The following is a 25847-nucleotide window of genomic DNA, read 5'->3' as shown; positions in this document are numbered from 1 at the left end:
GTAGCGTGACATGAACCCAAGATCCCGGTTGAGGCCGTCCTCATGGGTGCGGAACTTGGCTATCAATTTCTGCTCAACGATTTTGCATTGTTGTGTGTCTCGAAGGCCGCCTTGGAGAATGCTTACCCGAAGATCGGTGGCTGAATGTCCTTGACACCCAACAGAGTACCCATCGTCGTCCAGTACTTCCCCGGAGCGGAGAAACTGGGAGGGAACCCTCCTGTCTGGCGATTGTTGCGCGATGTCCGTTCATCCGTTGCCGCAGTGTCTGCATGTTCTCGCCAATGTACCATGCTCCGGGGCATCCTTTCCTGCAACGTATGAGGTAGATGATGTTGGCCGAGTCACAGGAGTATGAACCATGTACCTGGTGGGTGGTGTCCTCTCGTGTGATGGTGGTATCTGTGTCGCTGATCTGGCATGTCTTGCAGAGGTTGCCGTGGCAGGGTTGTGTGGTGTCGTGGACGCTGTTCTCCTGAAAGCTGGATAATTTGCTGTGAACGATGGTCTGTTTGAGGTTGGGTGGCTGTTTGAAGGCGAGTAGTGCAGGCGTGGGGATGGCCTTAGCGAGGTGTTCGTCGTCATCGATGACATGTTGAAGGCTGCGGAGAACATGGTGTAGTTTCTCCGCTCCGGGGAAGTACTGGACGACGATGGGTACTCTGTTGGTTGCGTCCCCTGTTGGTTCCACCCTAACCACGTCAAAGAGGCCATCCCCTATGGACAGGCCCTGCGAATACACAGGATCTGCTCAGACGAGGAGGAACGCGATGGACACCTACAGACGCTGAAAGACGCCCTCGTAAGAACGGGATATGACGCTCAACTCGTCGATCAACAGTTCCGACGGGCCACAGCGAAAAATCGCATAGACCTCCTCAGAAGACAAACACGGGACGCAATGTTCTCCGCAGCCTTCAACATGTCATCAATGACGAAGGAGATAATCTCCGAAAGCTTGTGATTTTCAAATAAAACTGTTGGACTATAACCTGATGTTGTAAGATTCTTTACATTTGTCAACCCCAATCCATCACCGGCATCTCCACATCATTTAAAATAGAACTAGCTCCACATTCTGTCCTGCAATACAAGACAGAAGCTCCTCTCCCTGCTGTCTCTTGTCCTACGTAGCCTTTTACTGCCTGTGCAGTGTCCTGTTTCCGAAAACTAGATTGCCTTTTTGGTCATCCTCCCTCTCTTCTTAACCCCCACTTAACAGCTAGACAAAATCACAGAGTTTTCAGACACAATGGGAGAGAGGTTTTTTTCCAAATTACCCAGACAAGCAAACAAACTGTTTATTGTTTAGTCTCTGGGAAAAACAACTTCCATTTAGCATATTAATCACCTTTTAGCTGTCTGTTTAAAAAAAACTTGAAAGTACAAATTGCTATTAAAAATTAACTATTTTTCAAATTCTTTATGGAAAAATGATCAAAAAATCTTGACATGACAATTATATGAAAATTTTCATCTTGCATGACACAAAGATATAAGCGCAGAAATTACTGTGATGTTATGATATGATCCCATAATGTATTTGTAACAAACTGCTCTCTCCACTATCTTAATTGAGCCCTAAACCCGCATATTTGAAGTAGGTTAATGCCTCCACTGAAATAGCAGACAGGAAATAATACGAAGGTATTAATCATTCATACAATAACATTACTGACAGTCATTTCTAACCTGTAATATTCCGACACAGTAGAACATTGTAACAAAGCTCCAACAGCCAATGAAGAAAGGTTGACTATATAATATGTATTTATGGAAATGCCACTAGGAGCTTCACAGAGTTCCATTCGCAACTCCTCAGATAATGACGCTGTCCGTGCCCGCATGCAGTAAGCCCTGGACAACACCCAGGCTTGAGCTGATAAGTGGCAAGTAACATTCACACCAGATAAGTGCCAGGCAATGACCATCTCCAACAAGAGACAGTCTAACCACCCCCCCTTGACATTCAACAGCATTACCATTGCCGAATCCTCCACCATCAACATCCTGGGGGTCACCATTGACCAGAAACTGAACTGGACCTGCCATATAAATACTGTGGCTACAAGAGCAGGTCAGAGGCTGGGGATTCTGCGGTGAGTGACTCATCTCCTGACTCCCAAAGCCTTTCCACCATCCACAAGGCACATGTCAGGAGTGTGATGGAATACTCTCCAATTGCCTGGATGAGTACAGCTCCAACAACACTCAAGAAGCTCGACACCATCCAGGACAAAGCAGCCCGCTTGATTGGCACCCCATCCACCACCCGAAACATTCACTCCCTTCACCACAAGGGCACCGTGGCTGCAGTGTGTACCATCTACAGGACGCACTGCAGTAACTCGCCAAGACTTCTTCGACAGCACCTCCCAAACCCACGACCTCTACCACCTCGAAGGACAAGGGCAACAGGCACATGGGAACAACACCACCTGCACGCTCCCCTCCAAGTCACACACCATCCAGACTTGGAAATATATCACCGTTCCTTCATCATCGCTGGGTCAAAATCCTGGAACTCCCTACCTAACAGCACTGTGGGAGAACCTTCACCACACGGACTGCAGCGGTTCAAGAAGGCAGCTCACCACCACCTTCTCAAGAGCAATTAGGGATGGGAAATAAACGCCGGCCTCGCCAGCGACGCCCACATCCCATGAACGAATTTTAAAAAATGGTCACCAAACATTCGAGGTGAAGTTACAAGAGGTGACAGAAATTATGTATTTTGAAAAGGCTTCTAAAGGCAGAGAAGAATTTACAAGGCAGAGGGATTTAGGGAGGGAGTTTCAGAGGGCAAGGCCGAGACACATGAAGGTTTTGCCACCAATGGTGAAGCAGGGAAGGGGAGGATGCCCAGAAAGCCAGGTTCAAAAATGTTGAGGGCACAGAAAGTGACATATGGTTGGAGGAGGTTGCAGAGGCAATTGCAGTGAGGCCATGGAGGGATTTGATACTGAGGATTTTAAATTGGATGCACTGGGGGGAAAGGGAGTCAGTATGTCAGCAAGGAAAGGGGGTGTTGAACAAGTGAGACTTTATGCAAGACAGGCAGTGGATTTTTGGATCAGTTGAAGTTTGTGCAAGGTGGAGATTGGGAGACCGGTAAGGAGGACAATCGAGTCTCAAGATGAGGATGTATGAGGGTTTCAGCAATTGTGATCAGGCAGGCAATGTTGAGAAATGGAAGCATGTGGTCTTAGTGACTGATAGGATGTGGGGTTTGAAGGGCCAAAGTCAAAAACAGAACTGAGGGAATTGTTTACCAGGTTAACAATCGTAGTGATATTGTAACATCTGAAGATCTAGGAGGGGAGTTGGAAGATAGTGAGTTTGTGAGGAAGCTGGCAAGGTGGTGAATTTTGTTTTCCAGTGACAGAGGGGCAGAGTAGTGGAGTTGGAGGTAGGTAGGGAGAGGTGGATGATGAGGGAGATGAAGATGTGGTTAGAGATAGTCATATGAAGAAAGACTTGCATTTATATAGCGCCTTTCACGATCTCAGGGCATCCCAAAGAGTTTTACAGCCAATTAATTACTTCTTTTTTTGAAGTGTGGTCACTGTGGAAATGCAGCAGCCAATTTGCACACAAGGTTCCACAAACAGCAGGGAAAAGCCTGGGAACTACAGACCAGTGAGCCTGACATCTGTAGTGGTTAAGTTGTTAGAGGGTATTCTGAGAGACAGGATCTACAGGCATTTGGAGAGGCAGGGACTGATTAGGAACAGTCAGCATGGTTTTGTGAGAGGAAAATCATGTCTCACGAATTTGATTGAGTTTTTTGAAGGGGTAACCAAGAAGATAGATGAGGGCTGTGCAGTAGACGTGGCCTACATGGACTTTAGCAAAGCCTTTGACAAGGTACCGCATGGTAGGTTGTTACATAAGGTTAGATTTCACGGGATCCAAGGTGAGGTAGCCAATTGGATACAAAATTTGATTGACGACAGAAGACAGAGGGTGGTTGTAGAGGGTTGTTTTTCAAACTGGAGGCCTGTGACCAGCGGTGTGCCTCAGGGATCGGTGCTGGGTCCGCTGTTATTTGTTATTTATATTAATGATTTGGATGAGAATTTAGGAGGCATGGTTAGTAAGTTTGCAGATGACACCAAGATTGGTGGCATTGTGGACAGTGAAGAAGGTTATCTAGGATTGCAACGGGATCTTGATAAATTGGGCCAGTGGGCCGATGAATGGCAGATGGAGTTTAATTTAGATAAATGTGAGGTGATGCATTTTGCTAGATCGAATCGGGCCAGGACCTACTCCGTTAATGGTAGGGAGAGTTATAGAACAAAGAGATCTAGGAGTACAGGTTCATAGCTCCTTGAAAGTGGAGTCACAGGTGGACAGGGTGGTGAAGAAAGCATTCAGCATGCTTGGTTTCATTGGTCAGAACATTGAATGCAGGAGTTGGGATGTCTTGTTGAAGTTGTACAAGACATTAGTAAGGCCATACTTGGAATACTGTGTACAGTTCTGGTCACCCTATTATAGAAAGGATATTATTAAACTAGAAAGAGTGCAGAAAAGATTTACTAGGATGCTACCGGGACTTGATGGTTTGACTTATAGGGAGAGGTTGGATAGACTGAGACTTTTTTCCCTGGAGAGTAGGAGGTTTAGGGGTGATCTTATAGAAGTCTATAAAATAATGAGGGGCATAGATAAGGTAGATAGTCAAAATCTTTTCCCAAAGGTAGGGGAGTCTATAACGAGGGGGCATCGATTTAAGGTGAGAGGGGAGAGATACAAAAGGGTCCAGAGGGGCAATTTTTTCACTCAAAGGGTGGTGAGTGTCTGGAACGAGCTGCCAGAGGCAGTAGTAGAGGCGGGTACAATTTTGTCTTTTAAAAAGCATTTGGACAGTTACATGGGTAAGATGGGTATGGAGGGATATGGGCCAAGTGCAGGCAACTGGGACTAGCTTAGTGGTATAAACTGGGCGACATGGACATGTTGGGCCGAAGGGCCTGTTTCCATGTTGTAAACTTCTATGATTCTATAATGTGATAATGACCAGCTAATCCCTCCCTGTTGGTTGAGGGATAAATATTGGCCAGGACTCCAGAGAGAACTCCCCTGCTCTTGTTTGAAATAGTGCCATGGGATCTTTTACGTCCACCCGAGAGAATAGATGGGGCCTCGGTTTAACGCCTCGTCCAAAAGACGGCACATCCGACAGTGCAGGACTCCCTCGGTACCGCACTGGAGTGTTGGGCTAGATTTTGTGTTCAAGTTGCTGTAGTGGGAATTGAACCCACAACCTTCTGACTCAGAGGTGAGAGTGCTACCAACTGAGCCATGGCTGACACTGACACAGCCACTGAGACCTCAGAGGTGGCGAGGTTGAGGAGTGGTCATGGGAATAAGAGTTACTTCGCTGTTAAATAAACCTGTTTTAGGGTCTGAGTTTTCCTAGGGACATCACTATTAGTAAAGATTAAGGAATCAAATAGAATATGGATACTTTTTATACATGTTGGTTATGTTTCATTCTCAAAAAAAATCTCTTAATTTTTACAACTTTTAAAAAAACATTTCCTGGGCAGCGTTAGCCAATACAAGGCATATGCTGGTTAAAGAAACAAAAATCCCCTCATGATTTTATTATTTTTTTTCTTCTCTTTAATTTTCCCATGCCATACATCATTCACCAAATGAAAAAGCAGGCAGTTGATTTATTTATACCTGAGGTTTTGTTAATGCTGCTCTACAAACAGCATCAAATGATCACAGCTGTAGCACAAGTCCAGTTTTCTTTACATCATTTGCAGAAGTGGCTTACATCCACCCGGCATCTCCCCCAGATGATTCGATTAAGGCTGTATTAACATTACATTGTTGTATTTAACCAAAGTGACATTCCCTTCAGGGAGGGAGTTTTATCCAATTCACACTGGAGGCAGGTCAGATGGTGACTTCAGTTTTACAAAACAACTTAAGTGCGAAATGAAACTTTGCACCCATGTTGCACTAGTCGTGTAAACATTGCCCAAGATTGCGAACTGACCTTTTGTAGAACCTCAGGAGGCAACTTATGAAGTACTAATTTCAAGTTTTCTGTGGCACCAGGGTATGCAAGTCATTCTTTTTAAAAATGTGAAATTTGATTGTGCATTACAGCATGAGATACACAAAATGTTTGACTCTCAAGGATTGGTTAATAATGAGAGTAGAATATATTTATAACAAAAAGGCAGGGTAGTAGAGATTTAAAGCAGAAAGGAAAGCATTCGTTGTGGCTTGATTCTGCCCATGTAGTGCTCAATGTTCATTTAAACACAGCAGTTTGGCATTTGAAAAACTAAAGTCAAAGTTAATGAAGTTATTGCTGAAGAATGAATGAACTGCAAGATGACATACTAGTATTTAATATATAACTGTGAATGCTGGTTTACTGACCATCATGCACAACAACCCAGGCAAGTGAGCTATGTAGTCCAATGTCAAGACATAGGGCTGTAAATTGGGCCACGTAGCGCCTGTTTTGTAGGCGCTATGTGGCCTCCTAAGGACCCAAAATGGCGTCCAGAATGCATGCATATGCTTCTAACATGACGTGCGCCAGACGCCATCTTGGTAAAGGCGTTTGCGCATGCTCAGATAACGAATGCCGGCAGCATGTAAAGTAAGGAGAATATGCATTAGATCAGTGTGCAAAGCTGATTTAAAGAGACAGATGCGATTTTGGAACTCAATGCTCCAGCCAATCTTAACCTCGCACAACTGAATAGGTTTTAAACAGCATGGAGGACCCCCCACCAACACTATTTAAAGGGATCATGTAGGATTTACAGGTTAGTTGCTAGATTATTGCTCCAGCTGCTGATGCATTTGTACCTGTTTTTGGAGGTCTCCTGTACTTGAATACTAGAACTAGGGAACATAGCCTAAAAATTAGAGCCAGGGTTTTCAAGAGTGAAGTTAGGAAACGCTTCTATGTGCAAAGAGTGGGAGAAGTTTGGAACGCTCTTCCGCAAATGGAGTTGATGCTAGCTCAATTGTTCATTTTAAATTTGAGATTGACAGATTTTTATTAACCAAAGGTATTAAGGGAAATGAAGGCTCGGCGGGTATATGGAGTTAGGTCACAGGTCAACCATGATCTCATTGAATGTGTGAACAATCGAGGGGCTAAATGGCTTACTCCTGGTCCTATCTTCCTATAATAAATTTTCAACATTCTACAGGGAGTGGGCTGGCTAGCTGACTGCCAGTGCCCTTGCTGTTGCCTGAGTGGCAGGGGTGGGACAGGAATGCTGTAATCCTGAGAGAGGACAGCAGGTTCATGTTCCACAGAGTCACTGCTACTTGCTGCCTCCTGTTAGGCGCCATCTTCTCCTGCAAGAAAGCAGAATGTGAGTCGGTGAGTGTCCTGCAAGATGTTTGGGTGATGTGCCTGTTATGGTTGAATAGCTGCCAGTGTGTGTGACCTGTGAGTTGTGGTGTGCGGCTTGCAACAGTGGTAATGTGTGAGGGTGAGATGAAGCATCTGATTGGAAGGGTTGAATACTGATTGAAAGCATTTGTTGGTAGGTGGGTGATGGGGCGGGTGTAGTGCGTGGAGCAGGGGATGTGGCTAGTAGTGCAGTTGGTAGGAAATGCCACTTGACCGGACTCACCTTGATAACCCATATCAAAGCACTGAACTTCTTACTACAAAACGCCCATGCTCGTGGTGCTATGCACCTGGCATTGACTTCGTCCCCTACTGCCTCCCACTGCCTTCTTGAGCATATATCTGGAGGGCCTCTTGCTCCCCTGCGGATATAGGACGCCCCTCCTTCTGTCCACCTCTTGCATTAAGGGCTCTAGTGCATCAGCAGAGAACCTTGGTGCACGCTCTCTCGGAGGCCAGGTGCAAACTAAGATTGGCAGATTGGTGAGGTATGGAGTGCAGATTGGAGGATGTGGGATTTAGTGGTGCGGAACCTTTATTCAATGTTTTAACATGACTCAACAGTTTGTAAACAGAGACAGGACCTGCATCTGTGTTTTACAAGTGCAATGTCTGATCTCCGTTCAGACTCCGTGCAGATCCGTATCTTATATTTTGCAAATAACAGGTGCAGGCTGCCTTTACATGATGCTAGCCACTCACGCGATATCAGGGGGGGGGGGGGGCCCTGTTGGTGAGCAGCTAGGCCTGGCTGTTCTCAGATATCAGGTAAATGACCAGGCAGCATGGATGTTATGTGCACGGGATGTTACGACCGGGCACAGGTGAATTGCGCACCATGACCTCCGCGTCTGGTTTCAGGGGTTATCCAATTTAACCCCCATAGTTTCAGTTAACTAAAAATTGTCACCATGTATCATCTATATTATATGACCTTCAATATATTTAGCATTGGATGAATACTTAAAGAACATTTACTTTCAATGTTGGTTTTGATGTATCTGCACACTTCTATACATCAGAGGATCGCTGATCAACAGAATGCTGGGACATCAGTCGTTATCTGTTTCAACTTGGGCTTCTGTTCATCTCTATGAGCACCAGTCCCAATGTAACTGTACATCAATTTTTCTTTGAGGCTGTGGTGACAGTTAAGAAAATGAAGCTTGGATGCCAGAACAAAAATAGATTAAAGAGATGATGAAATTCCATATAGTATAGCAGAACAGATGGTAGAAGAATATCAACGTCCCTAGGGAAGAGAGCCATGTGAGGCAGAACATGACGTAAAGCAATGTGAAGAAAACTTGAGAAAGAGTGATGTGGGATAGATGTTGGGCAATAGAAAGAATGGTAATCTGTGAACAAATGAAAGTATTCCTGGATTATAACTGGGAAATTCATTACAGAGCACTTCAACTATTCAGAACACAAAAGAGTCACTCTTCAAACCACGGGGGTGATACAAATTAAAAATTCTTTCACCACTTTTTCCCACTTGCAGCCTACTCACCTTCCAGCATCTTAAGCAGGAGGATGGGATGGCCCAGCTGTAGACTTCACCACCATGATCACATTACTCCTTGATCAAGCGAACACGATTCAAACAGGATGACTAGGTCAAGTCCACTTTTCTTTAACCCAGAAAGGATTCCCTTATTTCTGTACAGAACACTATGCAGTAGCTTAATTAAGAACAGATTAAGACCACACTAACCAAGGTAAATAAAGAAAGTGAGATATTCAGAGAACTCAAAAACACATTTTGGTTTTGAATGCAAATGCTTGACCTCTCCTGCTTTCAAAACACTTTCATTTGTAACATGCTGAAGGGGGCACATTCACTTTATAAAGTGAAACCCTTCAAAAGAATTAACATTTGCATTTCTTTGCTTTTTCTGTTTATTCAATTGAGGTTTTTTTGTTGAGGCAATGAGTAGTTAAACAACACTAATGGTTCGGGGAGGGACAGGATACTAAGACTGTGTGCAACAGAACCTAGTTGATATCAGTAAAGATATCATCACTTAGTAAGCTTGTCAACTGAATTGTGTACATTTGGAAGAAAGTTTAGTACTGATGATCCAATTTCCATAGAAATATGGTGCAATTGCAACAAACTGGGCTTAGATGAATATGGATCCCTTAGAAAGATGCATTTAAATACAGCTGACTTCATCAGACAAATTGGAAAGAGCATCGGGCACAATTATAAGTAAATATAACAAATAGCCTTTCCATTCACTCATAATTGGCTTCACTTATACTTAAGCACCCTTATAAAGTGATGTTTAAACTAAAATTAATTGGGACATACATTGCAGATCCCACTGCGTTGATCAATGTTCATTTGGTTACGAAGTTTCAAAAAAAGGACATATTACAAAGTCAGCAAAGTTCCAGATGTATTATACCAGAGATATTGTTAATAACTGGGAGGTTACATGGGCAAGATCTAAAACAGAAATTTTAAAATAAATGCTTTTTAAGAATTAAAATTTAATTATTCTCCCGATATCCCCATCATCACAGAAGCCAGTCTTCAGCCAAATCAATTCACTCCACATGATATCAAGAAATGGCTGAGTACACTGGATACAGCAAAGGCCCCGACAACATCCAGCGATGGTTGTCCATCCCACAGTGGTGTTAGATTAGAAATTCCAGTGACAATGAAGGATCGGTGATATATATCAAAGGCCCCGACAACATCCCGGCTGTAGTGCTGAAGACTTGTGCTCCAGAACTAGCCGCACCTCTAGCCAAACTGTTCCAGTACAGCTATAACACTGGCATCTACCTGACAATGTGGAAAATTGCCCAGGTATGTTCTGTCCACAAATAGCAGGACAAATCCAATCCAGCCAATTACCGCCCCATCAGTCTACTCTCAATCATCAGCAAAGTGATGGAAGGTGTCGTCGACAGTGCTATCAAGCGGCACTTACTCACTAATAACTTGGTCACCGATGCTCAGTTTGGGTTCCGCCAAGACCACTCGGCTCCAGACCTCATTACAGCCTTAGTCCAAACGTGGACAAAAGAGCTGAATTCCAGAGGTGAGGTGAGAGTGACTGCTCTTGACATCAAGGCAGCATTTGACCGAGTGTGGCACCAAGGAGCCCTAGTAAAATTGAAGTCAATGGGAATCAGGGAGAAAAGCCTCCAGTGGCTGGAGTCATACCTAGCACAAAGGAAGATGGTAGTGGTTGTTGGAGGCCAATCATCTCAGTCCCAGGGCGTTGCTGCAGGAGTTCCTCAGGGCAGTGTCCTAGGCCCAACCATCTTCAGCTGCTTCATCAATGACCTTCTCTCCATCATAAGGTCAGAAATGGGGATGTTCACTGATGATTGCACAGTGTTCAGTTTCATTTGCAACCCCTCAGATAATGAAGCTGTCCGTGCCCGCATGCAGCAAGACGTGGACAACATCCAGGCTTGGGCTCATAAGTGGCAAGTAACATTCGCGCCAGGCAATGACCATCTCCAACAAGAGAGAGTCTAACCACCTCCCCTTGACATACAATGGCATTGCCATCGCCGAATCCCCCACCATCAACATCCTGGGGGTCACCATTGACCAGAAACTTAACTGGACCAGCCATATAAATACTGTGGCTACAAGAGCAGGTCAGAGGCTGGGTATTCTGTGGCGAGTGACTCACCTCCTGACTCCCCAGAGCCTTTCCACCATCTTGCTGGGTTAAAAAAGTACATTTAAAATCCAGTTCTTAAAAACAACTCAATATTATGTAGGCAAATGTAAAATATCATGTAGCAATAATTCTGTGGTACCTTAGATTGAAAATCATGGGATTATAGTGCTGGGCTCCTTTATAAAGCTGGAGTTTGAATCCTAGTCTGAAACGCCCCAGTTGAACCAGGCTTTTCTCAATAACCAAATTTTGGTAGCGTACAACTAGACAGACTCCTGCTAGATAGCAGCACGTTTCAATTGGGAGCGGTTCGCAGTTATATTTGGGACAAACCAGATGCCTTTGTATAGAAGTACATTTTCCGTGGGTCAACCATGGAGTCCTTTAGAAGTCCATGAGTAAATAGTGCCACCCCTTGCTCTGATTGAGCAGAACGAGACAAATAATAGATGCAGTAAAAGAAAATGGGCTATGGATTTTTTTTTAAATACACTAGAAAATACTTCCTCCTAATGCACTAAGTGGCTACGTGAGATCAGTGATGCTGCAGGTTAAACCTCGAACAGCTGGCAGCAAAAATGGCTGTTCGGCTACAAAGATGTCAAATGGATTGGAGAGCAATTGAAAATTGTATTAAGTCAGAGGGAAATTATTCTACATATAATCATTTTACCTTGCAAACCTCATGATATATGAAACGGATAGTGGTCAGTATGAACTGGTATACAGTACTTAGAAACTTATAAAGACATAATTTTTCTTTTTCCTTTTAAAAAGGAAGTACAATTTACTGTGTTGCCCCATAATCCCAAACATTACAAAGTAGCAGTTTTCAAATTTTTCTGTGTGGAGAACCACTGGCAAAGATCGACATACTCCAAGGGATGCCCTGACCTAATTGGAAAAGACAGGTTTATTAAATCCTGGTCAAGGAATGTGGCCAACGCTGACAAGGGCACATTTATTGCCCATCCCTAGTTACCCTGAGGTCATAGTGAGCTGCCTTCTAGCGATGGTTGTCCATCCCACAATGGTGCTAGATTAGAAATTCCAGTGACAATGAAGGATCGGTGATATATATCTAAGTCAGGATGGTGTGTGACTAAGAGGGAAACTTGTAGTTGATGGTGTTCCCATAACGTTACTGCTCGTCCTTCTTGGTGGTAGAGATCGTGGAGCTAGGCAGTGCTGTCGAGGGAAGGTTGGCAAGTTGCTGCAGTGCATTCTTTAGGATTGTACATACCGCAGTTGCAGTGCGACGCTAGTGGAGGAGATGGATACCGAATTCAGCAGCAGAGGCGCTGATCAAGTGGACTGCTTTTTCCTGGATGGTATGGAATGCCTCGAGTGTTGTTGCAACTGAACCCATCTAGGTGAGCGGTGAGTACTTCATCATGCTTCCAAGACTTCAGAAGCTTTGAGGGGTCAGGAGTTGACCTAACTGTCAGAGTATCCAGCCTCTGCTCTGCGCTTGTTGTTATGTTGGTGGCAAGACAGAAATTAAGCTTCTAATTAATGGTAACCCTCAAGTTAATAATAGTGGGAAACTCGGACGTAGTGAAGCCGTTGAAGATCGAGGGATGTTGCTGGACTTTGTCTTGTTGCAGACTGTTATTACCTGGCATTTATATGGCATGATTGTTATCGGCCACTAGTCAACCGAAGCTTGGATGTTGTTAAAGTCCTCCTGTAGGCTGGCATTGACTGCTTCATTATCAGAGTTGTCAATGAACCTGAACAATGTAGAATAATCAGAGAACAGCTTCTTTCTTGACCTTATGAAATAAGGAAAGTAATTGATGAAGCTGCGGAAGAAGAGTGGGACAAGAACAAGCCCCAAGAAAATCTTGCAGCGATGTTCTGAGGTTGTAATGACACGATCCCGAGAACCATGACCAACTTCTTCTGTCAGGAATGACTCTGGCCATCGTAGGGTTTTTCACTTTACTCCCCATCGGCTTCGGTTTTGTTAGGGCTCGTTGGTGCCCTATTTGGCTGAATGCTGCATTGATATCGAGGGCTGCTAATCTCAGGCATCCTCTGGCATTCCACGTTTGGACCAAGACTGTGGTGATGTTGGAAACTGAATAGTTCTGGCAGAACCCAAACTGACATTCATTAAGCAGGTTATTGGTAAGTAGGTGTTGCTTTATGGCAATATTGATGACTCTTTTCATCACTTTACTGATAATTGGGAAAAGCTTGATGGGTTCTAATTGGTGCTACTTAGCTAGGTTAGATTTGTCCCTTTTGTGGATAAGACATTCCTGGTAAATTTTCCACATTATTGGGTAGATATCAATCTCAAAGCTACACTGGAACAGCTTGGCTAGGGAGGAAGCTAATTCTGATCATCAGCACTATAGTGGGTATGTTGTCAGGGACCAAATGCTTCGCTATATCTAGTGCAGCCAGTCGCTTCTTAATGTCACATGGAGCTGGATACTGGTTGTCTATGAGGGTGGGAACTTCAACCCATAAGACTTTATGCATCAGTAGCATTTAAGATTGCCAAATTATAAAATGCTTCTCCCTATTTGGTTGTTTTTGAAAATTATTTGAGGAAAAGCTAGAAGACAAATTACAAAATAATTATTCACATAAAATTTATATTAACTTTTTTTAAAAAGTGTGTGAGAATGAGAAAATTCATTACTGTGTGAGAAAAAAATGACAGAATACACTGGTTTAACAACTGTTATAGCTTTAGTTGGTGTATGAATTATAAATATTCTCTAAACTTCAGAAAGTCTATTAAGCTGAGAAAGAGTGAAAACACAGAGTATCTTTCCTCATCCTAACTTGAGTTCTTTTTAGTAAAGCAAAAAGAAGTGGAATATTGAAAGCAAACAAAGCATCAGTTAATTATCATCTGTGTTTTGTTGACAATTAGAAAATATTAATCTTCTAATTTCTGACAGGTGTGAGATACATAAACTGTTTGCTCATCCTAATTTGAGTTCTTTTTTTCAAAAAAAACAAATTAATCGAATTTGGAAAGTAAACAAAGCCTCTAATGATCATCTGTTTTGTTGATAGCTAGAGAATGTTACAGTCTAATTATTGAAGGACCCCCATTTGAAAATCCGCGTTAAGCGGAGCATATTTTCCAGCATATTTTCAAATATTTTTCCACCACTAACAAGTGTCAGAACATTAACCTCCAGTATTTCAGCTTCAAATATTCTGTACAGGTACAAATAATATTTCTAAGGACAAGAATCTATAGTCTACTTGTATTGGTGAGAGTTTCTCAAAAAGCCATAGTATGAAAACTTCACATCCGTCCTGATAGATTGGAGGTAACATCTCTGTATTTAACCAATACAATCCAGAAAAGTACCAGATTTAAACCCCAGTTTGTGCTTAGTTAGCTGACCTCAGCTAGGTAGCAGTAGGAGTACTACATTTTGCCTCACTACCCCGGTTTTAAGGAATATAGAGATCCCTGTTGTAAGTGTGCGTCCATGGAATAGAGATGAGGGCAGGACTAGGCTCGACTGTTCAGTCCTCTGTTGGTGGACAGCCTGCTGACACTTAGTGTGGAGGCTCACATGTGAATAATGGCCACTTGAGGGAGGTACGGAAGGTGAACACTGCCTGTGGAACCAAACGCCATTAAGAATCAATGCCATCAGGAAAGGATGGAATTGGAGATAAGAGTGGGAAGAAATACATTACTAATATCTGAGTGACAACACTGCCAGAGTGAGTTACATCAAGGAGTTCAGATATTTTGTACACCTTAAGCAATTAGGATTGTACAAACCCAAAAATATGTTATATCCTTAAAACATCCCCACCAGTCCAAGTTATTACATATACATGTGAAGCCACTGGAATGGTATTCTTCAATTTAATTTTTTTTTTAAATTGAACCCAGGTCTCATGACAGACATTGATGGATAGCTGGCTCGTGCCTTTAAATCATGTGATTTGAACTAAAATGCTACTGTACAATATAATTTGAACTGCAATGGCACAATGTTTTATTTAATTACAGACTACAAGGCAAATTGCATTATGAGGAACATGGGTAGCTTTGTGTTATGACCTCATGCCCAGTAAAAACTTGCTTGAAATTGCCTGAATTCATTCAAAATGAAGGACCTTGCAACCAGTAGAGTGAAAACTTTCAGCCCACCTGTCTGGGTTGGTTGTAAAATTGGGTCCCTTGGGCTGGTGGGGGTGTTTTAAGGAGATAATGTATTTTTGGGTTTGTACAATATTGTATATTGCAATCAAAGAACCATGCACTAATCCAGTGTAACCAGTTTCCTAATTTAAAAAAAATTTTGGGCTCAATGACATTGAAAGTAACTAGTGTTAGAATGATTTTTTTTCCTTAATTAGTATACTGGCTTTTCTCCTTAGATATAAAAAAATCCTAATTTTACATATTTACAAAATTAAGAATATGGGCTTCTTAATTATTAGATATAACATAGAAATGAAACACAAACAGATCCAACTCAAGTGTGTTGGGTTCAATACAAAAAAAGCTTTCTGCTGTAACCCGTACAACCATATATTTAAAGTTGTTTTCTATTGATATTTTAATTCAGATTCCAGGAGCTCAGCATCCATGAACTGGCTCTCGACGTTAAATTTAGTTCCCTGGATCAACAAGTCTGCTGCTGGTTTGCAGAGAACGGATTTATTAGTATAAATGCTAGGAGCCAGAATCTGAATTAAAAGACCAACATAAAAAATAAAAATAAAAAACCCAGACTACTACTAGCAGTGATTTTAACAGTTTGGGCATCAGACAGAATTGTCTGTCCATGAAACATTCTTTATCTGTTTAAAATAGGAAAAAATTGCAATTTTCTTTCCCAAAGCCATTGTTCTCCCTGCTTTCATTTTACTTTACACAATCATTAAACAATAATAATTTAAACAAATAACATCTTGACATTAATGTTTTTAAGACCAATGGAAAAGTGCAGCAAAATTGAACAGTTTTATTATGCCCTGGGAGACCCATCATTTCAGCCTGTTCTTGCCTCACTGAACTTATTTCCTCCTATCTCGACTCTTTTTTTCTTTCCTTGTCCAGTCTCTTCTGACCTACATCCGCAACTCTTCTGACGCCCTCCGCCACTTAACAGTTTCCAGTTCCCCAGCCCTAACCGTCTCTTTTTCACCATGGACATCCAGACCCTCTATACCTCCATCCCCCACCAGGACGGCCTGCAGGCCCTCCGCTTCTTCCTTGAACGGAGGCCCAATCAGTCCTCATCCACCACCAACCTCCTCCGCCTGGCTGAACTTGTCTTATGTTGACCAACTTATCCTTTGACTCCACTCACTTCCTTCAAATAAAAGGTGTTGCTACAGGAACCCATATGGGTCCCAGCTATGCCTGCCTTTTTGTGGGATACGTGGAATATTCCTTGTTCCAGTCCTACTCATATCCCCTCCCTCACCTCTTTTTCCAGTACATTGATGACTGTATCGATGCTACTTTCTGCTCTCACTCCAAACTGGGAAATTTCATCTACTTTGCTTCCAATTTCCACCCTTTCCTCGCCTTCACATGGTCCATCTCCGACTCTGTCCTTCCCTTCCTCGACTTCTCTATCTCCATTTCTGGGGATAGACTGTCAACCAATATCTATTGTAAGCCACCGACTCCCACAGCTACCTTGATTACACCTCCTCTCACCCCGCTTCCTGTAAGGACTCTATTCCCTTCTCCCAGTTTCTTCATCTCTGTTGCATCTGTTCTGATGATGCCACCTTCTACAACAGTGCTTCTGATGTGTCTTTCTTTTTCCCCAACAGAGGATTCTCCTCCACTGTAGTTGACAGGGCCCTCGACTGTGTCCATCCTATTTCTCGTACTCTGTCCTCACCCCTTCCCCTCCCTCCCAGAATCATGATAGAGTCCCCCCGGTCCTCACCTTCCACCCCACCAGCCTCCATGTTTAACTTATTATCCTCCACCATTTCCGCCACGATCCCACCACCAAACACATCTTCCCCTCCCCTTTCAGCATTCGGAAGGGACCGGTCCCTCCACGACACCCTGGTCCACTCTTCCATCACCCCCAACACCCCCTCTCCTCCCCACGGCACCTTCCCGTGCGAGCACAGGAGATGCAACATCTGCCCCTTCGCCTCCTCCCTTCCCACCAACCAGGGCCCCAAACACTCCCTCCAGGTGGAACAGTGGTTTACTTGTACTTCTTTCAATTTAGTATACTGTATTCGCTGCTCACAATACGGTTTCCTCTACACTGGGGAGACCAAAAGCAGATTGGGTGATCGCTTTGCCGAACACCTCCACTCTGTCTGCAAATGTGACCTGACCTGCCGGTTGCTTGCCATTTTAATTCCCCATCTCACTCCCACTCTGACCTCGGCCTCTTACACTGTTCCAATGAAGCTCAACATAAGCTCGGGGAACAGCACCTCATCTTTCGTTTAGGCACTTTACAACCTTCCGGACTCAACAGTGATTTCAATAATTTCAGATCATAACCACTCATTTTTTTGGACAGCAAGGGTTATTAATGGTTCTGCTGTTGCCATTTACATCTACTCTAGCCCGATCTTTTGTTTCTTAACATGTCCCATTACCACCCTCCTTGCCTTGCACCATCATCCCTTTTGTCATTTAATCACTCTTGCCCTCTACCCTATCACAGACTTTCTGTTTTGCTCTTTCCTCCCTTCCCCGGCTCTGTATTTGCTTAAAAACTTTAATATCTTCCAGTTCTGACGAAAAGTCTTCGACCTGAAACGTTAACTCTTTCTTTCTCCACAGATGCTGCCTGACTTGCTGAGCTTTTCCAGCATTTTCTGTTTTTATTTCAGATTTCCAGCATCTGCAGCATTTTGCTTTTGAGTTGTATTATTCTCTTTTGCTACACTTGAAGTTTGCAGTGACCAGCTCAGGAACAGTATGAACAAAGGACTAAGAATGCATTTGGTTGAAGAATCGTGGTTGCCATGGCAAAAGCACAAGAGAATTAAAGAAAACAAAATATTTGTAAAATAGTAACTGAAGTAAAAAAAACTACTAGTTTAGACTCTACTAAATGGCATGACACACCTCAACAAACTAGAACCATGGTACAGAGCTAATAAATTCACAAAGTCTTCTACAGTTGCGATTGAATAAATAGGTGGTGATTGGGTGACTGATGTTGGCTTGGGATCCCTACGGCAGCGTCACATTTAAGCAGACTTGGTTTTGCAGTTAGGCAGATCGCATCTGATGTGTTATCAAATTGTGCCTGAAACAAACTGGATTTAGCAATATGACAAATGATACTGCATTAACAGCTGATCAATGCCCGGATTACAACAAATGTTACCATCACCGAGTCATCAGACACCACAGTACTTTGTAGAAAGAACACTTAGGGAGGTGCACAACCTCATTCCCATCTGATTTTGATTCATGTCTCCAGACCAAAGCCCACAAAGGAATTCTAGTGCATATCCTAATATGTTACTAACCAGTAGACAAATAATGTCACACCCTAATGAACACTACAAAGGAAATCAATAACTGCAACACAGTTTTCTGTTAAATTAAATAGATAACAAACTTCAAGGTGTGATTCTGCTCTCACAGCTCCCGTCACCTATTGACAGGAACTGTTTGCTATGCTTTTCACTGAACTCCCCAAGGCCCTGACATTACAGGCACATTACTGGAGCCAATAAATGAAACAAAGGTGAAACTTAATGATGAAAATAAAAAAATACTTTACTCTGGAATAAATGTTAGTAGTCTTCTCGACTTCCAGTCCTGTTAAGCTTTTGGTCATTTTTGGTTTTAAAAAAAATGCTTTGGTGTTACCGGGATATTTCTGGATGACTATTATACTTAAGAAACAATGAACCGGTTCCAAGTGAAAGCTATTAGCCAAAGTACTTAAAGGGAAAAGTTAAGTCTAAGGGAAGTGTATTTTGTTCCTTCGTTTTAATATATTCAGCTGAATTTTACTGCACAGGAAGAAGTTATTCCGCTCACAGGAGCAATTCTCCACATCGTCCCATTTCCCTGCTCCCCCCCACCACAGCCTTTAATTTTTTTCTTTTTTAAATATTTGTCCACTCCTTTTTTAAAATTATTGTGGATTTTGCTTCCATCGCTGCTTCTCATAGGGCATTCTATGTCCAAATGACCCGCTGCATGAGAATTTCTCTTAACCTCTCCCTTTGTTTTCTGGGTGATGATTTGAAACGAATGCCTTCTAGTTATTAACCCATTGACTAATAGAAATACTTCCCCCCGCCAATTTACCTTATCAAAACCCTTCATAATTTTCTCCTTCATTGTTCTAGTAAAAAGAACTCCTCTTTTCCTTAGTTTCTCCTCATTACTAAAGCCATTCATCACTGGTATCATCTTCGTGAGGGAATTTTAACCGTCCCCCCACCCCCCCCAACTCACGACCGGCAGGACGGGGTCGGTTAAATTGGTAAAAATTTGAAACCCCGACTCCGACCCACCGCGAATGCGCTTACTTCCAGTTTAACCACAGCAAGTTTGGAGGCATCCAAGTAACCCGCACTGGAGAGGCAGGTCAGGGATTATAATATTTAAATGAGGCTCCATTCTTCAGATTTTGGGAGCCATTTGAATTTAACGGTTGTGGGCCAGGTTTCCCATGGCTCAGGAAACCCGGCAGCTGAAGGGAGGCAGGAGCTACCAGTTTCAGCAGGTAAGTGCCGCTTGTGGGCCAAGAGTAGCAGGTGTGCTTCTCGCGGCTCCCCAATCAAACCTTTTGCCGCGATCTATCCCTCCCTGCTCTCTCTCAACCCCCGCGATCAGCCGACCCGCCCCCATCTCTCCCCACCCCCTCTGCAATCTCTTCCTCCCCGCGATTGGCGGACCCCCCCCCCCCCCAATCTTTCTTTTCCTGCCACGGTGTCTCTCCCATGCCCTCCCCCGGCAGACTTTCCACAGTGAACTCTCCCTCCCTCCTCGCTGCTGATCTTTTCGATTGCAGAGGACCGTCCCCAGGGGTCCCCGGCTGCTGCCTTCCACGGCTGGCTTTCCCTCCTGGCAGCCAGCCAGCCTACAATCTGGTTGGCTGCTGGGTGGGAAATGGTGTAAAAAAAATTCTGATGAGGTCCGCCTTCCCGGTATTTCAGGGTTTCCCAGCTCCCTCCCCGTAAATATCAGGGTCAGTAAATCTCTTCTCTACCATGTAACATTCAAAACTGGACACAACAGTCCAATAGTCAGTCAGTGATTTATATAGCTTTAGGATTACCTCTTTCTGTTCCTGCACTCTATGCCTCTATTTATGAGGATTAGGATGCAATAAGCTTTTTTTTTAAAAAACACAACTTTATTGATTTGTCAAACCATTTTTAAAAATGTGTCTGAACCCTTATTGCTCCTTATTTTAAACATATTGCCATTTAGCATGTGTTCCTCTCTTTATTCTTAAAATGTATCAGCTCACATTTCTCTGCATTAAACTTCATCTGACAATCTATGTCACTAACCTATTAACCTGTCTACGTCCTCCTGAAGTTGCTTACAGTCCTATTCACAGTTAACTATGCTCCCCACTTCTGTGTTGTTTGCAAGTTCTGATATTATGCCAATATACCCCAGTCCAGATCATTTATATTCACAAGAGCAATGGTCCTAGCACTGACCCTAGGGTGGGGTGGGGTGGGGAGGGGAAACCACTTTTCACATCTGTCCAGATGTGAAAAACATCCATGAACCAGTACTATCTGTTTTCTGTCCTGTAGCCAACTTCCTTGCATCCTGCCATAGTCCCTTTATTTTATGAATATGTCTTCTACATAGCACCTTATCAAATGCTTTTTGAAAATCCAAATATACACAACACTCACTACCTCAATTTTAAAATGCTCATCCTTGTTTTCAAATCCCTCCATGGCATTGCCCCTCCCTATCTCTGTGACCTCCTCCTGCCCTACAACCCTCCAAGATCTCTGCTCTCCTCCAATTCTAGCCTCCTGCGCATCCCCAATTTTAATCACTCCACCATTGGCGTCCGTACCTTCAGCTGTCTCCAGCACTCTCTCCTCCTTTAAGATGCTCCTTAAAACCTACCTCTGTGACCAAGGTTTTGGTTACCTGTCCTAATATCTCCTTATGTGGCTCGGTGTCAAATTTTGTTTGATAGTGCTCCTGTGAAGCCCCTTGGGACATTTTACTACGTTAGATGCTATATAAATGCAGTTGTTGTTGCATTTCCTGTATCAATAATCCATTATTTCTTTAAAGTACTCTATTAAATTTGTCAGCTATGAGTGACCTTAGCTAACTCTGCTTTTTATCCCTAATCAACTTTATCTTTTCTTTAAAAAATTTTTTTTTACATGCCTAGAAAATCCTTTAAAATTCCCCTTCTATGTTCTCTGAATGTCATCTCCATACACTCTTAACTCTTCTAATCTTTTTTTGCTTCCTTGCTACAATTTCTATACTTCACTGGATTTTATATATTAGTGCTAAATTTGTCACTTGCCTCTTCAGTTTCATTTTAAGTACTCCATTCATCCAAGGAACTCCAGCTTTTTCTGCACTCCCTTTACTTCATGTGGGAATATGTATAGTTTGTGCCCTAATCATCTGTTTGAAAATTCACCATTCTCGATTCACTGTCAATATTTTTCAAATTTATGCAGGCTAGTTCACTTTGTAACTCATTGAAATTTGCTTTTTTTTCCCCAGTTCAAGTACCTTTTCAATTTTTATATCGAATTTAATTATATTATGGTTTCCCAAGTGCTCCACTTCGTTTCCTAGATCGACCATTGCCTCTTTCCTTGCTGGAGTAAACATATACTGATCTAGAAAGTAGTATTGGTCAACATTGTAGAACCTCCCTCCCTTCTTTTCCATTTACATTGCTTTTACCCCAATCTATGGTTTGGATAATTAGGGCTCGATTTTCGCACTCGCGATCGTGTGCGTTCGTGGCGGAGCGGTTGCGAAAATCCGGGATTCCCGGGGCGGGTCTGGACCCGGCTCCAACCTGCCCGCTTCCGGGTTCCCCAGTGATGCGCTAACATGCGCACGCAGCCCCCGCATGTGGGACTCCCGCCGGCAATTAAAGCCGGCAGGGTGCAACTTAAAGTACTTAAACAGGTACTTCAGGTCATTTACAGACCTGATTGACCTGATATTTTAGGAGGCTTGGGATTTTGAAATTAACTGAGACTGTTTCCCATACTGGGGGAAACACTCCCAGTTCAAATGGATGTGTTGCAGGCATCAGCCTGTGGCAGCTGCAAAGGTCCATTTCACATGTGGGGGGGGGATGGGGGGAGGGAAGACCCTCACTCATTGCAGGAGGCCACTGTCACTTTGGACAAAGTTTGGCCTCCACCACCCTCCCTCTAACAATAAAATTCACAAACTTGCACACTTACCCCGGTGTCCAGACACATTTACCTACCTTGCGGACCCCCTCAAATGTACATCTTCCGGACGGGGGCCGCTGTAGCTGCAGTCATGACCTCCTCGGAGGGCGAACAGCATCACCAGCCTCGCCAGCCATGCCGTCCACCTCTGACACGTGGAGATCCACAACACAGTGCTGTGACACGTCCACCTGCACAGCAGGAGGGAGGGCAACGGCAGAGAGAGATGCGTCACAGAGGGCTCTACCCTCGCCACAGGGTCTACAGACCGAGGCTCAGCTTTCTGGACCTCTCTGAGCAGCAGTGCACACGGAGGCTCAGAGTAGCTCGACATGTAGTCATGGACATCTGCAGCCTCCTTCATGCCGAGCTGCTCCCGGCTGGCCAGAGCACCATCTTCTTATCTGTCGCTATCAAAGTCACCACTGCCCTCAACAACTTCTCCTTCGCATCCTTCCAGGGTGCCAGCAGGGACATCCTCAACGTCTCTCAGTCGTCTGCACAAAAGAGCCCTGCAAATACACCTACTTCCACTCTGCAGTGACACAATGGGTGGCATCAGTTGTGGGTCTTCATAGTGATCCTCAGGAAAGGGCATTATTGCACAAACCAGACAAGATTCTCAAAGACGTGGCAGTAGTGGTGACAATATAATATGTTATGTGAGTTGATCAGAAATTAAATATAGGTAAACACCATGACAAACCCTCAAACACCCTTGTGCATCCCCTTAATGCTCATGACACGTTTGCCTTACGCTTCCTACTGCACATATGTGATGCATGCCCTGTGGCTGCAGCACAGGTAGTAGCAGATTGAGTGAGGCTGACCGTGAAAGAGATGCATGAGAGGGTGAGTATGAGCTTGTTTGAGGATTGGGTTGAGTGGTAGTGGCGGGATGAGTACTGGCGAGGTGAGTAAGTGCAGGTAAGATGAGGATGACCTTTGAGTGGGTCTGAGGGGTGATGTGATAAAGTAGTGTTGGCAGTGCAGAAGGAGATGTGGGGTGGGGGCGGTGATGTGGCAGACAGCGTGTAGGGGAATGAGTAAGTGTACTCACTTCGGCTGACGTACTTAGGTGATTGAAGCGCCTCCTGCACTGTATGCAGGTGCGCGATATGTTGGTGGTGCTGGTGACCTCCTCTGCCACCTCGAGCCAGGCCTTCTTGGTGGCGGTGGCAGAGGCAGGCCGCTTCCTCCCGCCCACCGGCGGAGGGCGGTGGAATCTCTGTCCTCCCCCTCTTCCTCACCCCATCCAATGATACCTGGAGTGAGGCATCATTAAACCTGGTCAGTGGGAAAAAAGAACTCTCTTCTAATCTGTAACCTCCTTTGAGACTGAAAAAAATGTGTCCTTATGTCATATGACCATAGATTAAGTTAAATAAACTGCCTAATCCAGATTATCTATTCTGTCAATCTGTTCAATTACCCATCCCCATCTTCTTTTCTGCAACAGGAACAAGCAAATTCTATCAATAATTGACCATTTTAAATCCTTGAATTATGCTTGTGCACTGAGCCCTCCTCAATGCATCAATGACCTTTTGAAATAATGCACAAACATACAATGCATTTGAAGGTTTACACTATTATCTTTAGAATTTCAAAAATATGGCATGAACTATGGGTTTAAAAAATAAATTAATATCCCATCCAATCTGAGATTTTTTTGGGGGGGAAAAGGTAGGGCCTTCAGAAGTTAGCACAATGCCAATAATACATTATAGTGTGCCATCTCTCATTCAGCTTCTTCAGCTTTCAATACTAAAATAAGTTATTTCTTTCTGGCTGATTATTCACCTGAGAAATGATCTGCACCATCTCCTCCCTCATAGCTGTCTGTACTCTCTACTTTTCCAACTGCACAATTCTTGTTTTAAAATACTATAAGGAGAACCTATTGAACCGTGTTCCGGTTTGCGCATCAAACACTTTCACAAGATAGTCTACTTTCAGATTTCATGTGAAAGGATGTTCCTACATGATGTGGCAATGCTAGCACTAACCTCTCTGCCTAATTTCCATGAATTGGAGCCATACTGGAATAAAGTAACATTTATTTGAGATTCCTAGCTGCATGAGGCAGAGACTGCATTGCTTGTGGCTGTTGGGATATCTTATTAAATATGGTCCCAATGCCAGCAGTTGATTTTGGTATTCATGACCATTGATTTGAGTGTTGTATACAAAGTAGAACATCTCCCCATCAAACAAAGTATATAAGATTTCACCATAAAACAGCTCCTCTTGTTTACAGCAATTATTACTCTGGGTCTTTTCACTACTATCAAACTTGTCTTTGTAAAAATTATTGTATCATTCAAGAGGCAGTTAGATGTTGTGATGGGAGACTTTAGATTTCAGTGCAAGGATGACATAGATAGGCCAGATGGCCTCGCTCATCTGTACTTATGTGTGTGATGTACAGTGGGGCTGGGGGAAGAGACTGTGAAAATAATACTAAAGTACATAGAATAAATAGAAGAATGGATGACCATACTCCATCAAGGTGATCAGATTGCTCTTATGGTTTATAACTGACACTTCAATCCCAAAATCAAATTACAGTCTTGAAAATACTCCAATGTAACCATTCTTTTCATTATATATACTGTGAAGTTCATGGGGTCATCTGATTCAATTTAGTGTCAACTTTTCCCACATATTGCCTGTCATGCCAGCTACTGACGATCAGGACACAACGTGTCAATGATGCATAACTACATCCATGTTGAAAGATTGACGACTGCAATATAATCGCTACACTTACCAAGTTTATCCGTAAGATTAGCCCGTAAAAACAATTTTAAGTCTCAAATCATGCTTGAAAATATCACTTATGGATAGTGGTTTCTGAGAGGGCTGTGACGCTCTACATTGCAATGAAAAGTTTTTAAATATCATAGCTTGGTAAAACTAATAGCTAACATGCTTGGTATTTTTGATGACATCTGTCACAGTATGTGTAGTAAGAAATAATAATGTCTCTCCCAATGACTTAGTGGCTAAATGCACCATCCAGTGTTATTTCCATACAGGCTGAGAAGCCCCAGTTACAATCCTTGGTCTGAGCTGAGTTAGTTGACTTCAGCTGGGGCAGTAGGAAGAACTATATTTGGCCTCAGTGCTAAAATTTAAGTCACAACTATTCTTTCTTGATCGCTATCTATTAACCTCTGTGGGAAAGTGTATAACTGTGAATGTCACAAGACGACAGGATTTGGCCCCCACAATATCCTACAAGGGGGCAAGCAACCTTGGACCTGGTCCTGTGTAATGAGCCAGGATTAATTAATAATGTCCTAGTTAACGATCCCCTTGGAATGAGTGACCATAACATGGTTACATTCCATATCCAATGAGAGGGTGAAAAGGTTGATTCTCAAACAAGCGTACTGAGCTTG

At 43.3% G+C, this 25847-nt stretch overlaps 1 protein-coding gene across 4 annotated transcripts in view; it reads right to left on the bottom strand.

Moving 5' to 3' along the window:
• The window catches only part of fars2 (phenylalanyl-tRNA synthetase 2, mitochondrial), a 475406-nt gene that overhangs the window by 435836 nt on the left and 13723 nt on the right, over positions 1–25847 (bottom strand). The gene's annotated exons all lie outside the window — the stretch shown is intronic.

This window comes from Heptranchias perlo, chromosome 2 (genome assembly GCF_035084215.1).
Source record: "Heptranchias perlo isolate sHepPer1 chromosome 2, sHepPer1.hap1, whole genome shotgun sequence".
Lineage (NCBI taxonomy): Eukaryota > Metazoa > Chordata > Chondrichthyes > Hexanchiformes > Hexanchidae > Heptranchias > Heptranchias perlo.
This window is presented reverse-complemented; position numbering and strand designations above follow the sequence as displayed.